The 17,872-nt window shown below is 49.9% G+C and overlaps 1 protein-coding gene across 1 annotated transcript in view; it reads left to right on the forward strand.

Moving 5' to 3' along the window:
- The first annotated feature begins 1,166 nt into the window (after nt 1-1,166).
- The window catches only part of MTRES1 (mitochondrial transcription rescue factor 1), a 29,645-nt gene continuing 12,939 nt past the window's right edge, over nt 1,167-17,872 (forward strand). Inside the window, exon 1 of the mRNA XM_030199177.1 lies at nt 1,167-1,235. The gene's annotated coding sequence lies outside the window, so the exon portion shown is untranslated. The remainder of the gene's footprint in view (nt 1,236-17,872) is intronic.

Here is a 17,872-nt window from a genome sequence, read left to right on the forward strand (position 1 = left end):
TGGTTAGGGTGGTGGACTTTGGTCCTGGGGAACTGGGTTCAATTCCCACTGCAGGCACAGGCAGCTCCTTGTGACCTTGGACAAGTCACTTAACCCTCCATTGCCCCATGTAAGCCACATTGAGCCTACCATGAGTGGGAAAGCACAGGGTACAAATGTAACTAAAAAAAAATGCTGTTGGAAGAAATAAATATCACAGAAATGGAAAATGATTGATTTAGATTTACATCTGTATGAAGGTATCTCTCCTCATTATTAAATATCTCTATTTTAAATGGTAGTAATAAACAAGAGCATTTTTTTTATAATATACCACTGCATGCCATACACAAAAAAGCTTTTAACATAATTCATGTTTAATGTGGTGGGATATACATGTCATAAACAAGTACAAAAATAAATAAATCGATAGATAGAAACTCTGATTGATGAGAACTTGATTCTCATAACATGTGGTCTGTTTTAGTGGCCCTTTACCAGGAGAAAAAAAAATGTCTGCACAATATAAGGCAAAAGGCAAAAGGCAAAAGGTAAAAGACGGACACAGCTGGATCCCTGGCTTTTACACCGTTCCCGAATACAACACGTGCTAGGCTAGAGTGTCCCTTAAAACCAGCACCTCCAAATGACTACTACTACTACTACTTAACTTTCTAGAGCGCTACTAGGGTTACGCAGCGCTGTACAAATTAATAATTAAGGACGGTCCCTGCTCAGAAGAGCTTACAATCTAAAGGACGAAATGTCAAGTTGGGGCAGTCTAGACTACCCCACTGATTACTGATTACACACTGATTACGATTTACAACAAATTACTACTCTACCTATGAAAAGTGATTTCTTTATTATACTTCCTCCGCACAAGCCGGCATGTTTGAAAATGTAAAGTGAAAAGAACGCCCCAACGTGGATACAGCAGCATGCTTTGTTTTGAGTGTAGTACGTAGTACGATGGCTGCGCGGTGAAGGGGAAACCGAGACAACCTCCGTGGCTACAACGTCTTGACGTCATGCCGCCCTCCAGTTGTCAATCAAGCTCCGTCCTTTTTTGGTCTGGAGGGCCGGCTCCGAGACGTTATGTAGTGCGCATGCAAAGCTCCGATCGGTCTTCTTGGAGCGCGCGCTGGCGTTGTTTGTTGCGCATGCTCACTTGGAGGAGACCCGGGAGAGAGAGAGAGAGCGGAGGGGAGAAGAAGGCGACCTGACGGAAGGAACGCGGGTATCAGGGCTTCCAGGTCAGGGGCATTTCGGACATTGCCTGAACAACAGAGAACATACTAGTGCTCTTGCATGGAGTGTGTGTCCCACCTTTGCCCTGCATTGGCCTGTCACTTGCCTCTTATTTTTATTTATTTGTAGCACCTTCTTTCCTCCTGGAAATGCACCACCTGCACCTCTGACCCCATCCCCACCAACTTACTTAACACCATCTTTCCTACTATCACCCCACCTCCATCAGGGCCGGTCAAACCCGGTAAGTGGGGTAAGCACCGCAGGGGGGCGCCTGCCTTCAAGGGCGCCACCATACCGCACCACCCTTGGGGCTTTAAATCTTTACCTCCGTCTCAGCAGCCGTGTCGTTTGAAAGCCCTGCCCCGCCTCTAGCCTTCCCTCCCTTTGTCAGTTCGTTCCGCAGAGTCCCGCCTTCTGATGTCATTTCCTCGAGGATGGGACTCTGAGGGAATGAACTCACGAAGGGAGGGAAGGCTAGAGACGGGGCAGGGCTTTGAAATGCCGCGGCCGCTGGGACGGAGGTAAATTTAAAAAGATTTAAACCACGCAGGGTGGGAAGAAGAAAAAGGGGGATGTTGGGGAGAGAAGAGGGCGGGCAGGTGGCTATAAATGGGAGGGGGATGGGGGCCAAGGAGAATCGCTGGACAGGGGCAGGGTGGGAGAAGAGAGAAAGGAGATGGGGGGGGGGGAGGGGCGCCAACTCATAGTCTGCAGGGGAGCGCCACAGACCCTAGGACCGGCCCTGCCTTCCACCTGTCATATCCTCAACCTCTCTCTCTCTCTCTCTCCACTGCAACTGTCCCTGACACCTTCAAGCATGCTGTAGTCACACCACTCCTCAAAAAACCATCACTTGACCCTACCTGTCCCTCCAATTACCGCCCCATTTCCCTCCTACCCTTCCTCTCCAAGATACTTGAACACGCCGTTCACAGCCGTTGCCTTGATTTTCTCTCCTCTCATGCCATCCTCGATCCACTTCAATTCGGCTTTCGCCCCCTACACTCGACAGAAACGGCACTATCTAAAGTCTGCAATGACCTGTTCCTTGCCAAATCCAAAGGTCACTACTCCATCCTCATCCTCCTCGACCTATCTGCCGCTTTTGACACTGTCAATCATGATTTACTTCTTGCCACACTGTCCTCATTTGGGTTCCAGGGCTCTGTCCTCTCCTGGTTCTCCTCCTATCTCTCCCACCGCACCTTCAGAGTACACTCTCATGGATCTTCCTCCACCCCCATCCCGCTGTCTGTTGGACTTCCCCAGGGATCTGTCCTTGGACCCCTTCTTTTTTCAATCTACACCTCTTCCCTGGGCTCCCTGACCTCATCCCATGGCTTCCAATATCATCTTTATGCTGATGACACCCAGCTGTATCTCTCCAAACCAGACATCACCATGGAGACCCAGGCCAAGGTATCGGCCTGCTTATCCGACATTGCTGCCTGGATGTCCAACCGTCACTTGAAACTGAACATGGCCAAGACCGAGCTTATTGTCTTCTCCTCTCCCTCCACTCTCTATCTCAGTTGATAACACCCTCATCCTCTCCGTCTCATCTGCCCGCAACCTCGGAGTCATCTTCAACTCCTCCCTCTCTTTCTCTGCACACATCCAACAGACAGCCAAGAACTGTCGCTTCTTTCTCTATAACATCAGCAAAATTCGCCCGTTTCTCTCCGAGCACACCACCCGAAATCCACTCTGTCATTACCTCTCGCCTTGACTACTGCAACCTACTTCTTACTGGCCTCCCACTTAACCATCTATCCCCCCTTCAATCCATCCAGAACTGTGCTGCACGTCTTATATTCCGCCTGGACCGATATGCTCATATCACCCCTCTCCTCAAGTCACTTCACTGGCTTCCAATCAGGTACCACATACAGTTCAAGCTTTTCCTTCTAGCCTACAAATGCACTCAGTCCGCAGCCCCTCATTACATCTGTACCCTCATCTCCCCATACATTCCCACCCGAAACCTCCTCTCACAGGACAAATCCCTCCTCTCAGTACCCTTCTCCACCACTGCCAACTCCAGGCTCCGCCCTTTCTGCCTCGTCTCACCCTATGCTTGGAATAAACTTCCTGAGCCCATTTGCCAAGCCCTCTCCCTGCCCATCTTCAAATCCTTGCTCAAAGCCCACCTCTTCAATGTCGCCTTCGGCACCTAACCGTTATACCTCTATTCAGGAAATCTAGACTGCCCCAGTTTGACTGCCCTATTTGTCTGACTGTACATTTGTCCTTTAGATTGTAAGCTCCTTTGAGCGGGGAATGTCCTTATCTGTTAACTGTACAGCGCTGCGTAACCCTAGTAGCGTTTTAGAAATGTTAAGTAGTAGTATTTGTATCCCACATTTTCCCACCAATTTGCAGGCTCAATGTGGCTTACATTTGCCGTAATGGCGGTTGCCATTTCCGGGTAGCAGAATTACAAGTGGTATTGCGTTGAGGTGCATACATACATGGTAACATACATGGAACATGACATACGTGGAACAGATCATGATATAGATCTATATCATGTGCGTATACAGGGTAAGGAAGAATAAATTATGGTAATTCATGAAGGTTCCTGAGTGATAAATTGGGTTGTAGCACACTTTAGGTCATCGACTATGGAGAGACCATATTCGACCTAAAGATAGAAGTGGTAGTGCTTATTCATTAATGGCAAAGAGGTTAATCAGTCAAGTGATAAGATTTCAGTTATGTCTAGGTCGTGTAAAGTCTTATTATTTAGTATTTAAGATGGATGTTTATGGTACGCCTTCTTGAAGAGATCTGTTTTCGTTAGCCTTCGGAAGATAGTTAGGTCTTGCGTTATTTTTATGGCCTTCGGGAGTGCGTTCCATAGCTGCGTGCAGAGGTATGAGAAACTGGTCGCGTATGTGGATTTATATTTTAGTCCTTTGCAGTTAGGGTAATGGAGATTGAGGAATGTGCGTGCTGATCTTTTTTGCGTTCCTGGTAGGCAAGTCTATAAGGTCTGACATATAGGTCGGGGCTTCCCCGTGAACGATTTTGTGGACCAGGGTGCAAACTTTGAACGCAATTCGTTCTTTTAGTGGGAGCCAGTGTAGTTTCTCTCTTAGGGGTTTGGCACTTTCGTATTTTGCTTTCCCAAATATGAGTCTGGCTGCTGTATTTTGAGCGGTCTGAAGCTTCTTAATGATTTGTTCTTTACATCCTGCATATATGGCATTGCAGTAGTCTAGATGGCTTAGCACCATTGATTGTACTAGGCTGCGGAGTACTTCCCTTGGGAAGAAAGGTTTGATTCTTTTAAGTTTCCACATTGAGTAGAACATTTTTTTTTTGCTGCTACATGCCTGGGTCTGTCCACTGCTCTTACTTGCATAGGCCTGTCACCTGACTGGAGCTCTTCTCTTCCCTTACTGCTGCTTGCATTGGCCTGTCACCTGCCTGAGTCTGTCTTCTACCCTTACTGTCACTTGCCAGGGCCTGTCTTCTACCCTTACTGCTGCTTGCTTGGGACCTGTCACCCACCCACCTGTGTCTGTTCTCTACCCTTACTGCTGTTTTCATAGGCCTGGCACCTAACTGGATCTGTTCTGTACCCTTACTGCTGATTGCTTGGGGCCTGTCACCTGCCTGGGTCTGTCCTCTACCATTACTGCTGCTTGCTTGAGGCCTGTCACCTGCCTGGGTCTGTTTTCTAGTCTTATTGCTGCTTGCTTGGGGCCTGTCACTTGTCTGATTGTGTCCTTTACCCTTACTAGTCTACTGTGTTAGGCGGTGAGAGTCTGCTAGGTACGGATGGGGAGAGGGATCTTGGGGTGATAGTATCTGAGGATCTGAAGGCGATGAAAGTGTGACAAGGCAGTGGCCGTAGCTAGAAGGTTGTTAGGCTGTATAGAGAGAGGTGTGACCAGCAGAAGAAAAGAGGTGTTGATGCCCCTGTACAAGTCGTTGGTGAGGCCCCACCTGGAGTATTGTGTTCAGTTTTGGAGGCTGTATCTTGCTAAGGATGTAAAAAGAATTGAAGCGGTGCAAAGAAAAGCTACGAGGATGGTATGGGATTTGCGTTACAAGACGTATGAGGAGAGACTTGCTGACCTGAACATGTATACCCTGGAGGAAAGGAGGAACAGGGGTGATATGATACAGACGTTCAAATATTTGAAAGGTATTAATCTGCAAACGAACCTTTTCCGGAGATGGGAAGGCGGTAGAACGAGAGGGCATGAAATGAGATTGAAGGGGGGCAGACTCAAGAAAAATGTCAGGAAGTATTTTTTCACGGAGAGGGTGGTGGATGCTTGGAATGCCCTCCCGCGGGAGGTGGTGGAGATGAAAACAGTAACGGAATTCAAACATGCGTGGGATAAACATAAAGGAATCCTGTGAAGAAGGAAGGGATCCTCAGGAGCTTAATCTAGAATGGGTGGCGGGGCTAGTGCTGGGCAGACTTATACGGTCTGTGCCGGGGCTGGTGGTTGGGAGGCGGGGCTAGTGCTGAGAAGACTTATACGGTCTGTGCCGGGGCTGGTGGTTGGGCGTCGGGGATAGTGCTGGGCAGACTTATACGGTCTGTGCCAGAGCCGGTGGTGGGAGGCAGGGATAGTGCTGGGCAGACTTATACGGTATGTGCCAGAGCTGGTGGTGGGAGGCGGGACTGGTAGTTGGGAGGCGGGGATAGTGCTGGGCAGACTTATACAGTCTGTGCCAGAGCTGGTGGTGGGAGGCGGGGTTAGTGGTTGGGAGACGGGGATAGGGCTGGCCAGATTTATATGGTCTGTGCCCTGAAGAGGACAGTACAAATAAAAAAAGTAGCACATATGAATTTATCTTCTTGGGCAGACTGGATGGACCGTGCAGGTCTTTTTCTGCCGTCATCTACTATGTTTACTACACTTACTGCTGCTTTCTTGGGGCCGCTCACTTGCTTGGGTCTGTCCTGCATCCTTACTGTTGCATGCATTAGCGTGTTACCCACCTGGGTCTGTCCTTTACCCTTACTGCTGCTTGCATAGGTCTGTCACCTGCCTGGGTCTGTCCTCTACCCTTACTACTGCTTGCTTGGGTTCTGTCTACCCTTACTACTGCTTGCTTGGGGCCTGTCACCTACCCGGGTCTGTCCTTTACCCATTCTGCTGCTTACTGGGGGCCTGTCCCCCTGCTGCTCCTGTGATATTGTATGATATCAATGTCTATTTATTGTTGTATACTGCCGTATCCCCTTAAAAGTTTTCAGTACGGTTCACAATCACTTCCTTGGCAGTTGCCTACTTTTACATAAGACATTTAAAAGACATTGCAAATGGTTAACATAAGACTTGCGTCATGAATGGTTCAGAACATGTAAAATGGTTCACAAATTTGCTTAAGCTATTGTCAAATAGGACGTTCTTCATTTTTTTTCTAAAGGTGGAGTTAGAGAGTTTCGCTCGGATTGTAGAAGTCATTGAGTTCCAGTGGGGAATGACCATGAAAGAAAATAGAACATTGAAGATTTTAAAGAAGCGGATGCTTTTTTCTCTTGGCGAATAGAATATCAAGAGCCTTACAGAGTGACCAAACATGAAGTCTTTGAAAATGTTAATTGGCATTTCTGAGGTTGATCCATGTAGGACTTGGAAAAATAGGCAGATAGTTTTGAAGAAGAATTTTTTCTGAATAGAAAGCCAGTGTGGTAGTTTCAAGTAGGGTGTGACCCTGTCAAATTTTTGCAACCTGAAGATTGGACGGGGCCGATGTGTTTTGCATAAGTTGCAGCTTGGACATCAGTTTCGTTGATAGGCCTGAACCTCGTTCCAAACACACTATACTATCAAAGTGATCCTGGATTCCTCACTATCCTTCGAACCACAAATCAATCACCTATAGCAAAAGACTGATCAGAGCCTATTTCGACCTATTCTCATTCGCCTTACTCGTTCAAACACTTACAATAGTCTGTGTGGGAGAGAGTAAGTGTTTGAACGAGTAAGGCGAATGAGGATTGGTCGAAATAGGCTCTGATCAGTCTTAGCTGTTTTTGTAAAATGTCTTTTGCTATAGGTGATTGATTTGTGGTTCGAAGGATAGTGAGGAATCCAGGATCACTTTGATAGTGTAGTGTGTTTGGAACGAGGTTCATGTGAGTGTGAAACCATAGTAGTTTGGTTTTGTTTGTGTTCAGCTTCAGTCTGTTTTCGATGGCCCGGTTTTGAATGCGTTCCATGGAGCTGGATATTTTAGAGGTAGTTTCTAATAGGTTACCACCGGCTGGTGTCCACAGAAAAATGTTGTCTTATATGATAGCAGGAGTTCGTCATCCCATATCTTGAGGTTCTCGTGGGATGACATAAAGACATTAAATAGGAGTGGTGAGAGTGGTGAGCTTTGCAGTACCCTGCAGGGTGGCACCCAGAATTGTGATGTCTCGTTATTTTTGTGGATGCAGTTTCTCCTATTGACCAAGAAATTATGGAACCAGTTGAGCACTGATTCCGACAGCCCGATTTCTCTTACCTTTCTTAATAATAGGTTATGGTCAACTGTGTCAAAGGCTGCAGAAATGACGAATTGTAACAGTATGGTTTATTTGCCTAGGGATAATTGAGATTGGATGAATGTTGTTGGGACTAACAGAAGCTTTTCTGTGCTGTGGGCTGCTCTGAAGACGAATTGAATAGGGAGGAGACAGGAGTGGTTGCCTAGGTATTTTTAGAATTGTTTGCTGACATAAGATTCCATTAGTTTGGTGAAGATCAGTACGCTCGCTTCGGGCAATAACTGGCAGGCATTGTTGGTCCTAAGCCAGTTGCCTTTGGGATAGGGGTCAGAGCTATTTGGCCCATCTCTGTAGGTAAGATGCCCTTGTCCAATAGATTGTTAGCCATTGCAGTTATGCTGCAGGTTAGAGGTGGAAGGATTGAGGAAAATCGGTGAGGGGGCATGTGTCCAATGTGCAATGGGGTGTGCAAGTGACTTCTTCACTAGAGAGAGGTGAAAAAATGTGCCAATATCGGTCCACTGCGGCGATGTGATTTGTGCAAGAAATTATCTCTCTCTTTTGGGGGTGTAGGTTGGAGGATTGTAATTTTAGTATTGAGTTCTTTGGCCTGATCGTCAAGCTTTGATCGTGCCTGGGTGATTTTGTTGTTAAAGAAGTCAGCAAGATCCTGTGAGGTGGGGTTGGGTGTTAAGGATGTAAGTCCAATGGAGAGGATGTTAGACCCTTGATTATATTATATAACATCTTCGTTTTCAGGTCGGTGTTACCTATAAGATTAGAGTAGTGAAGTATTCTAGCCTCTGCAACTGAGACTTCCAGGCTTGTTTGTCAGCAGGTTTCTTAATTAATTAATTTATTGCATTTGTATCCCACATTTTCCCACCTTTTTGCAGGCTCAATGTGGCTTACAATGTATCGTTCGTCGTCTCTTCACCACCCTTAACTCCCTCCTAAAAGTGCCCCCCGCTCCTACTCCCCCTTCTCTCTCTCCTCAATCACTGGCCGACTACTTCCGCGACAAAGTGCAAAAGATCAACCTTGAGTTCACGACCAAACCTCCACCTCCCCTTCACCCTTTAACCCTCTCCCTCAACCAACCTACCCAGGTCTCCTTCTCCTCCTTTCCGGAGATCACCGAGGCTGAAACTTCCCGCCTTCTTTCCTCCTCGAAATGCACCACCTGTTCCTCTGATCCCATCCCCACCAACCTACTCAACACTATCTCCCATACTGTCACCCCCGCCATCTGTCGCATCCTCAACTTCTCTCTCTCCACGGCGACTGTCCCTGACACCTTCAAACACGCTGTTGTCACACCTCTCCTAAAAAAACCTTCACTTGACCCTACCTGCCCCTCTAACTACCGCCCCATCTCTCTTTTACCCTTCCTTTCCAAATTACTTGAGCGCGCCGTTCACAGCCGCTGCCTTGATTTTCTCTCCTCTCATGACATCCTCGATCCACTTCAATCCGGTTTTCGCCCTCTGCACTCGACAGAAACAGCACTCTCTAAAGTTTGCAATGACCTGCTCCTGGCCAAATCCAGAGGTCATTACTCCATCCTCATCCTCCTCGATCTTTCCGCCGCGTTTGACACTGTCAACCATGATTTACTTCTTGCCACGTTATCCTCTTTTGGATTCCAAGGCCCTGTCCTCTCCTGGTTCTCATCTTATCTCTCCCACCGCACCTTCAGGGTACACTCCCATGGATCTTCCTCCACTCCCATCCCACTATGTGTTGGAGTTCCCCAGGGATCTGTCCTTGGACCCCTTCTCTTCTCAATCTACACCTCTTCCCTGGGCTCGCTGATCTCGTCTCATGGTTTCCAGTATCATCTTTATGCCGATGACACTCAGCTATACCTCTCCACACCTGACATCTCCGCGGTGACCCAGGCCAAGGTATCGGCCTGTTTATCCGACATCGCGGCATGGATGTCCAACCGCCACCTGAAGCTGAACATGTCCAAGACCGAGCTCCTCGTCTTTCCTCCCAAACCCACTTCTCCTCTTCCTCCACTCTCTATCTCTGTTGATAACACCCTCATCCTCCCCGTCCCATCTGCCCGCAACCTCGGAGTCATCTTTGACTCCTCCCTCTCCTTCTCTGCGCATATCCAACAGACTGCCAAGACCTGTCGCTTCTTCCTCTTCAACATCAGCAAAATTCGCCCTTTCCTCTCTGAGCACACCACCAGAACTCTCGTCCACGCTCTCATTACCTCTCGCCTTGATTACTGCAACTTACTCCTCACCGGCCTCCCACTCAGCCATCTATTCCCCCTTCAATCAGTTCAGTACGCTGCTGCACGTCTTATATTCCGCCAAAACCGATATACTCATATCACCCCTCTCCTCAAGTCACTTCATTGGCTTCCAATCAGATATCGCATACAATTCAAGCTCCTCCTCCTTACCTACAAGTGCACTCAGTCTGCGGCTCCTCACTACCTCTCCACCCTCATCTCCCCCTATGTTCCCGCCCGTAACCTCCGCTCACAGGACAAAGCCCTTCTCTCAGTACCCTTCTCCACCACTGCCAACTCCAGGCTCCGCTCATTCTGCCTTGCTTCACCCTATGCCTGGAACAATCTTCCTTTACCCATACGCCATGCCCCCTCCCTACCCATCTTCAAATCTCTGCTTAAAACTCACCTCTTCTATGCTGCCTTCGGCGCCTAACCGCTCTAGATAGACAGAATGCCCCTATCTATCCACTCTATCAGATTAACTGTTCACTCGTCCTCTAGATTGTTCACTTGCCTTTAGATTGTTCTCTTGTCTTTTAGATTGTAAGCTCTTTGAGCAGGGACCGTCCTTCTATGTCTAAATTGTACAGCGCTGCGTAACCCTAGTAGCGCTTTAGAAATGCTAGTTAGTAGTAGTAGTAGTAGATAGTAGATTGGAAGATAACAATTAGTGTTACATAAAGGCCATGAATGACATTGTAGAAAATTGAACAAGCAGATATAAGAAAAAACAGTTCTGATTATAGGTAAGGTGGAAATGTGTTATATTTACTATTGCTGATCTTTGTGGTATGCCTTGTTGAAGAGGTGGGTCTTCAAAGATTTGCGAAAGTTAGTTAGTTCATAAATAGCTTTTAAGTTGTGCGGCAGTGCGTTCCATAACTTTGTACTCAGGTAAGAAAAGTTTGACGCATGCGTTAATTTGTATTTTAGACCTTTACAACTGGGGAAGTGAAGATTGAGGAATGCGGGATGATCTTTTAGCGTTCCTGGGTGGCAAGTCTACCAGGTCTGAAATATAGGCTGGGGCATCTCCGTGAATGATTTTATGAACTAGAGAACATACCTTGAACGCGATACGTTCTTTGAGAAGGAAGCAAGTGTAACTTTTCCCTTAGGGGTTTAGCACTTTCATGTTTTGTTTTTCCGAATATGAGTCTAGCTGCGGTGTTCTGGGCGGTTTGAAGTTTCTTGATGATTTGCTCTTTACTGCCAGCGTAGAGTGCATTGCAGTAATCTAGGTGACTTCTCCATGCTGTTTAAACCGTCTACATATAGATTTTAGTGTTGACAACTCAGGGGAAAACTACTGGACAGATTTCCTTTTGATAGTGTTCCTCCTTTTTAGGGGTGCTAGCTTGTCTAGTGCTGAGAGAGCCAGTGAGTCCCAGTGGAATTTCATCTTGGAGGGTTCTAGAGGCAGGTTGTTCTCATTCTGAGACATTTCGAGCCAGAAGGGGTCTTCCTTAATGTTGCCTCTGGAATAAATCCGTTGAGGGTTTTGACGAGTTGATGTGGATGAACACATATGTAGTACTGCCTCCAGTAAGTAATAATCCGACCAAGGTACCGCGTTCCAGACAGGGTCTTTCACTATGTTTGGAGGAGATGCTCCCAGGAAGTCAAGCTTGTGGCCTCTTTTGTTTGTGGGGCCCCATTGCGAGAATGGTAGGTCCCAGGCTGATATATGTGCTTTGTAATGTTTAAACAAAGACAAAGTACAAAAGGGTCTCCAGAACTGGAACGTTGTTACAGTCTTTATTGAAATTGACCCGACACGGACTGTGTTTTGGCGCTCACCATTGCCTGCCTCAGGGGTCGAGATGAATATGGATCTTAAAGTCCAGGACGTTTTTTTTTTTTTTTTTTTAAATTTTAAAATGAAGCAATTGGTACAATCATTTTGGGACTTCCATAAGAAGATATTCATCTCGACCCCTGAGGCAGGCGCTGGTGAGCGCCGAAACACAGCCTGTGTCGGGTCAATTTCAATAAAGACTGTACCAGCGTTGCAGTTCTGGAGACCCTTTTGTGCTTTGTCTTTGTTTAATCTTATGAACCCATATACCCCATACATATCCAGGAGTTTATGGCAATGACCCAGACTACATCTCCCACCAAATTCTCTCTATGCTTATCCCGTGTCCCATTCCCCCTCCTTACCCCTCCCCCAATGCTCACTTACCCCTTGCTTATACCTCTCCTACTCCCTTCACCCTTGCCCATCTCTACCTACCTATCTCTTTTATTATTCTGCCATAATTAACATACTTTCCATATCATCAAGCTGATCAATCCATAGACTGGTGGGTTGTGTCCATCTACCAGCAGGTGGAGATAGAGAGCAAACTTTTGCCTCCCTATATGTGGTCATGTGCTGCCGGAAACTCCTCAGTATGTTCTCTATCTCAGCAGGTGGTGGTCACACACAGCAGCAGCTCTGGCTAGGCCTCCAAGCCTAATCCTTAGGTTTTGTTGAGGCCTGGGGTTGAGGGCTCTTTTGAGCAAGTGCAAACCTGGTGGTGCCAGGTCCCTCCTTTTCTCCCCCCCTCCCGCTGGCTCCGTTAAAAAAAAAAAAAAAAAAAATTTAAACGTCTTTAAAGGCGTTTAATTCGACGTTTCTTTAAACGTTCATTGCAGCTACTCACTGGGACACCAGTTCGTTACAGCTCGGAGCGGCAAGCAGGTAATTTTACCTTTTTATAGCGGGCAGGGGGTTCCCCGATTCTTCTCCTCGTGGCATATGGCGTCGGAGGGCGAGGGCGCAAAGGGTCGCTCCCCGGATCGCTGGAGCGCTTCTAGAGGGGATGCGGGGGTTTTACAACCTGATTCGCCCTTGATGGGTGACAGTTTAGTGACCGATGAATGTCCCGGTCGTTCCTCCGGCGTGGCGGTTTTTTTCCCGCCATAAACGCCCATCCCCCGCTCCTCGCCTCCGCCATCTTGGCCGGCCACGCGGCTCGGACGGCTTCTTCGTGGGCCGCCCTTGAGGTTGGAGACATTAATGCCATGAACGCCCTTAATTTGGGCGACGGCACAAGCGGCTAAAGTTAAGCGCCGTTCTTCCCGCGCGGCTCCTTCGCGGAGTTTCGCGCCGGACGCTATTTTGGATGCGCAGCATGTCTCTCCCCCGCTATTGCGAGCGCCGGTTGAGAGTGCGTCTAGGGCTGTTGCCCAGGCTGCGGAAGTGCACAGTCTGGGGGGTTTCTCCCCCGAGTTTGTTTTGCTGCTGCATCAGGCTTTCCTCATGCAAAACGCTGCCCCTGCTCCCTCTTCTGATAAAGAGGTTGAGGTTCCCAGAGGTAAACGCCCTCGGGTTGATTTCCAGGCCTTGGAGGACTTTGTCTCCTCCGATGTAGATGAGGGCAGCGTGTCTGAGGTCTCCCAACGGTCCTTTGCGGATTCCTTGGAGGAGATAGATCCCCGCTCGGATGGAGCGGATGACCCCTCTGCAGCGCGGCTTTTTAGCCCAGAGGATTTGCCCAACCTGTTGTTACAGGCCATGGACACTTTGAAGATTTCCTCTCCGGAGGACGTCTCTCCCTCAGCCCCTGTTGGCTCTGCCATTATGCTGGGGACGAAGCGCCCGCCTAGATCCTTCCACGTGCATGATGCCATGCACACCTTAATTGCGGCTCAATGGGATGTCCCGGAAACGAGCCTTAAAGTGGCTAGGGCTATGTCCCGCCTCTATCCTTTGGCTGTGAGTGAACGTGAGGCCTATCTGTGGCCTACCGTGGATTCTTTAATCACTGCGGTGACTAAGAAAATGGCGTTGCCAGTGGAAGGTGGCACGGCCCTAAAGGACGCCCAAGACAGAAGATTGGAGGCGGCCTTAAGGTCGTCCTTTGAGGCGGCTGCTTTAAGTTTGCAGGCCTCAGTTTGCGGCTTCTATGTGGCCAGGGCGTGCCTGACTATGGTGCAGCGGGCTTCCCCCTTGGATCATTCCTTGAGGGCTGATTGGCCGGCCCTGGAATCGGGCTTAGCCTATTTGGCAGACTTGCTGTATGATGTCTTGAGGGCCTCAGCGAAAGGCATGGCTCAGACAATCTCTGCGCGGCGGTGGCTTTGGCTGAAACATTGGTCTGCTGACCACGCCTCTAAATCCCGCCTGGCTAGGTTGCCTTTTAAAGGCAAGCTGCTCTTTGGGGTCGAGCTGGACAAAATCGTGACCGATCTCGGCACGTCTAAGGGCAAGAAGTTACCAGAGGTCAGGGCTCGGGCTAGTACTCGTCCCGGTACCTCCAGAGGACGGTTGCAGGAAGCCCGTCGGTACCGCCCGGGCAAGTCGGGTTCCTCTGCCCCCTCTTCCTTCAAGAGGAATTTCTCCCCCAAGCAGCATTCCTTCGCAGAGACCGCCGTCCCGGAGGTGCTCCCTCCGGTCCTCCCCCAGGGTCTCGTACCCAATGACGGGGTCTTGGTCCACGCCCCAGTGCAGATTGGAGGACGGCTGTCCTCGTTTCTGGGCGAGTGGACCACAATAACTTCAGACGCTTGGGTGCTGGAAGTCATCAGAGACGGCTACAAGCTAGAGTTCTGCCGACCCTTAAGAGACGGGTTTGTACTCTCTCCCTGCAAGTCTCCGGTCAAAGCTGTGGCAGTGCAGCAGACTTTGGACAATCTGATCCGCCTGGGTGCGGTCGTTCCGGTGCCAGAAAGTCAGCTTGGCAAGGGGCGTTACTCCATTTACTTTGTGGTACCAAGAAAGGAGGTTCTGTCCGGCCTATCCTCGACCTCAAAGGGGTCAATCGGGCCTTGAAAGTGCGGCACTTTCGCATGGAGACTCTCCGCTCTGTTATAGCGGCAGTGAAGGCAGGGGAGTACCTGGCATCCTTGGACATCAAGGAAGCATACTTGCATATTCCCATCTGGCCTCCTCATCAACGCTTTCTGCGTTTTGCAGTCCTGGGCCGACACTTCCAGTTCAGAGCCCTCCCTTTCGGGTTGGCTACTGCTCCGCGGACCTTCTCCAAAGTAATGGTGGTCATAGCGGCCTTCCTGCGAAAGGAAGGAGTACAAGTCCATCCTTATCTGGACGACTGGTTGATCCGAGCCCCCTCTTATGCAGAGTGCGGCAAAGCTGTGGACCGGGTAGTTGCTCTTTTGAGCTCCCTGGGATGGATCATCAACTGGGAGAAGAGCCAGCTGCGCCCGACTCAGTCCCTGGAGTATCTGGGAGTTCGATTCGACACCCAAGTGGGCAGAGTGTTCCTGCCAGACAATCGGATTGTCAAACTTCAGGCTCAGGTGGACCAGTTCCTAGTAGCCTCTCCTCTTCGGGCTTGGGACTATGTGCAGCTGTTGGGCTCTATGACGGCCACGATGGAAGTAGTGCCCTGGGCCAGGGCTCATATGAGACCACTTCAACACTCTCTGCTGCAGCGCTGGACTCCGATGTCGGAGGATTATGCTGTGCGCCTTCCCTTGGATCCAGCAGTGCGCAAGGCGCTGAGCTGGTGGATGCAGACAGACAAGTTGTCTGCGGGAATGCCTCTGGTGACCCCAGAGTGGATTGTCGTCACGACGGACGCCTCTTTGTCGGGCTGGGGAGCCCACTGTTTGGGAAGGACAGCGCAGGGGCTCTGGTCTCCTGCAGAGGCAAAGTGGTCTATCAACCTCCTGGAACTCAGAGCCATTCGGTTGGCGCTTTTGGAGTTCATCCCGGTACTGGTGTTGAAGCCTGTACGGGTCCTGTCGGACAATGCCACGGCTGTGGCCTATGTCAACCGCCAGGGAGGTACCAAGAGCGCCCCTCTAGCCAAGGAGGCTATGAGTCTATGCCAGTGGGCAGAAGCGAACCTGGAACAGCTGTCAGCGGCCCACATTGCCGGAGTCATGAATGTCAAGGCGGACTTTCTCAGTCGCCATACCTTGGAGCCCGGAGAGTGGCAGCTATCTGCTCAGGCGTTCTTGGACATCACGAAGCGCTGGGGCCAGCCGAGCCTAGATCTGATGGCGTCATCGGCCAATTGCCAAGTGCCGCGCTTTTTCAGCAGAGGACGGGACCTTCGATCCCTGGGAGTAGATGCTCTTCTCCAACAGTGGCCGACACAAGAGCTTCTCTATGTGTTCCCGCCCTGGCCCATGTTGGGCAGGGTGCTAGACCGGGTGGCAAAGGATCCCGGCAGGGTAATCCTGGTGGGTCCGGATTGGCCCAGACGTCCCTGGTATGCGGACTTGATCAGGCTCTCAGTCGACGATCCTCTGCGGCTGCCAGTGGAGCAGGGCCTGTTACATCAGGGTCCCGTGGTGATGGAGGATCCCTCCCCCTTTGGTCTTACGGCCTGGCTATTGAGCGGCAGCGTCTGAGGAAGAAGGACTTCTCAGACAAGGTCATCGCCACTATGCTGAGAGCGAGGAAGCGCTCTACTTCTACTGCTTACGCCAGGGTTTGGCGTATCTTTGCAGCGTGGTGTGAAGCAGGCTCACTTTCTCCTTTCACTGCTCCAATTTCTTCAGTGTTGGCGTTCCTGCAAGAAGGTCTGGACAAAGGCCTGTCGCTCAGTTCCCTTAAAGTCCAGGTAGCGGCTCTGGCTTGCTTCAGGGGCCGCCTGAAGGGTGCTTCCCTGGCTTCGCAGCCAGATGTGGTGCGCTTTCTCAAGGGAGTTAATCACCTGCAGCCCTCCTCTGCACTCAGTGGTGCCTGCGTGGAATCTCAACCTGGTGCTAAGAGCATTGCAGAAGCCGCCGTTTGAACCCTTGTCAAGGGCATCTCTGAAAGACCTGACGTTGAAAGCAGTCTTTTTGGTGGCTATCACTTCAGCCAGAAGAGTTTCCGAGCTCCAGGCGCTCTCATGTCGAGAGCCTTTTCTGCAGTTCACTGAGGCAGGAGTGACTATTCGCACAGTGCCTTCCTTTCTGCCCAAGATTGTTTCTCGCTTCCATGTGAATCAGCAGCTCTGTCTCCCTTCCTTTCGTAGGGAGGACTACCCAGAGGAGTACTCTGCTCTTAAATATCTGGATGTGAGACGAGTCATCATCAGATACTTGGAAGTGACCAATGATTTCCGGAAATCGGATCATCTGTTTGTCCTGTATGCAGGTCCTCGTAGGGGTCTGCAGGCTGCTAAGCCTACAGTGGCAAGATGGGTCAAGGAAGCCATTGCAGCGGCTTATGTGGCCGCGGGGAAGGTGCCGCCTATCCAGCTGAAGGCTCACTCCACAAGAGCTCATGCGGCCTCGATGGCAGAGGCCGGTTCAGTCTCCTTGGAAGAGATATGCAAGGCGGCAACTTGGGCTTCGGCCCATACATTCTCCAAGCATTACCGCTTGACTGTGGCTGCTCGGGCGGAGGCCCGGTTTGGAGCTTCAGTGTTGCGGTCAGGGATTTCTATGTCCCGCCCTGGGTGAGTACTGCTTCGGTACATCCCACCAGTCTATGGATTGATCAGCTTGATGATATGGAAGGTAAAATTATGTATAATCATACCTGATAATTTTCTTTCCATTAATCATAGCTGATCAATCCATAGCCCCTCCCAGATATCTGTACTGTTTTTATTCTGGTTGCATTTCAGGTTCAAGTTCAGTCTTCAGTTACTTCAGAAAGACTTCGTGTTCAAGTTTTTTCACTTGGATTCTTCAAGAGTTAAGACGAGTTTGTGTTACAGTGAGCTGCTGCATTCCTCTCCCCTCCGTTTTACGGGGCTGGATTGAGACTTAAAATTCTGCCGGCACTCCCTCCCGCTTCGTGCGGCTGTAGGGCAGTTTTGTACCCCTCCCGCTTCGGCGGTGTTAGGGTCAGTCAGCTCCTCCCGCGGTTGCGGTTGCAGGATAAGCCAGATACCCCCGCATCGGCGGGTGTGGTGTCCCTCCCCCGCTCCGCGGGGATGAGCTGGACGGATTCCCCTCCCCCACTTGTGTGGGGATGAGCTGGGTTAATTCCCCTCCCCCGTTTCGGCGGTGGTGAGCTGGGCAGA

Source organism: Microcaecilia unicolor, chromosome 3, assembly GCF_901765095.1.
Source record: "Microcaecilia unicolor chromosome 3, aMicUni1.1, whole genome shotgun sequence".
NCBI lineage: Eukaryota > Metazoa > Chordata > Amphibia > Gymnophiona > Siphonopidae > Microcaecilia > Microcaecilia unicolor.